General features: G+C 31.8%; 1 non-coding gene across 1 annotated transcript; it reads right to left on the reverse strand.

Annotated features, from left to right (window-relative positions):
* Positions 1 to 658: 658 nt before the first annotated feature.
* Positions 659 to 732, reverse strand: TRNAI-AAU (transfer RNA isoleucine (anticodon AAU)). Its single transcript has one exon. It is a non-coding gene; the product is annotated as a tRNA-Ile (tRNA).
* Between the last annotated feature and the right edge of the window lie 751 nt (positions 733 to 1,483).

Genomic DNA, 1,483 nt, shown 5'->3' on the forward strand with positions numbered 1-1,483 from the left:
ATTCTTTTTATTTTCTCTTCTGTTCTATTCTATTCTGTAAAGCAGCCCAAGTAGAAATCATCATTTTATTTCACGTTTACATATTAATTATTTACATTTTATTATTTAAGTATTAATTGCAATATTTCTTTCCATTTCAAATTCATTTTGGAATTAGAATTAATTTTCAAATATGAATTTAAATTATTTTTTCCAATTCGTTTAGTTATAATTTATTTAGGATTCATTGAAATTCGTTACTATTGTGATTTCGCAAATTCGGATACATCCGAATCACAGAATTCATTGCAGGGCAACTTCACTAATATATTGTTTGGTGCTTTCTTGTCTAAAATCATAGTGTGTTCAAGAGCCCTTAAAACATATTTTTTCACCTCTGATGTGTATGGAGATAATTAAATCATAAAGCGTAAAAAGGGATATGTGCAAACCCAAATTATTGCGAATGCATATGATTTTTTTTTTCAGGGCATTAAGGAGGGTGAATAGACACAGTAAATGTGTGTCTGCTCTCCAGTAAAGGGTATGCTGTTATCAGTTACTCATATTTCAGTTGTCTTTTTGTATTCCAGGCATTGCTCACGTAATTTGCACCAAGGGTATGTAAGTGAGGCGTTAAAAAATAAATTGACCATAAAAAAAATAAAAAATAAAGTTTTGGCCCGTACGGGGATCGAACCCGCGACCTTGGCGTTATTAGCACCACGCTCTAACCAACTGAGCTAACCGGCCACATGGTCACATGCTCAAATTTCTTTTTTTTCTGTGATGACACATGCTCTCACGCCCATCTGTGCTCTGAGTGATTAGAGTCTGGTATGAATCTTAAGAGGAACCACCATGCTTTTTTTTTAACCACTTCAATTCTGGAATGTCTCGCCTACATGTAAAAAAACGTTTTTTTTTTTAACTTAGAACCCCTATATATTTATACTGTGTGTGTGTGTGTGTGTGTATATATATATATATATATATATATATATATATATATATATAAAAAAAAATATATATATATATATATTTTATATATATTTTAGCAGAGGCTATAGAGAATAAAATGATGACACAATTATGTAACACAAGATTTGCGCTACGGTGTTTCAAATACAATGTTTTGGGAGAAAATACACTTTAATTAATTGTAATGCACAAAAGCACAATATAATACACGATTGTTTGTTAAAATATAAAAGATAATGTTACGCCGAGTAAACAGATACAACACACGTCATGCTTTAAAGCTGCGTCCGTTCGTCCCTAAAAATCTCCATAGGCAACGCTTTAAAAGCCTTTACATGTTACCAATTTAGAGTTACACAGAAGGTCTGGTGCTAAAACTATGGCTTTCGCTCTGACATTTGTGACAATACCTCACATGTGTGGTGCAATCGGCGTTTACATATGCACATGAGCACGGGGGAACAGGGGCTTTTTAACATTTTTTTTATTTTTTTTACATTTTATTATTTTTCTTTTTTCTTTT

This window comes from Lithobates pipiens, unplaced genomic scaffold, assembly GCF_037356315.1.
Source record: "Lithobates pipiens isolate NorthernLeopardFrog02 unplaced genomic scaffold, aLitPip1_a1.2 Scaffold_8, whole genome shotgun sequence".
Classification (NCBI taxonomy): domain Eukaryota; kingdom Metazoa; phylum Chordata; class Amphibia; order Anura; family Ranidae; genus Lithobates; species Lithobates pipiens.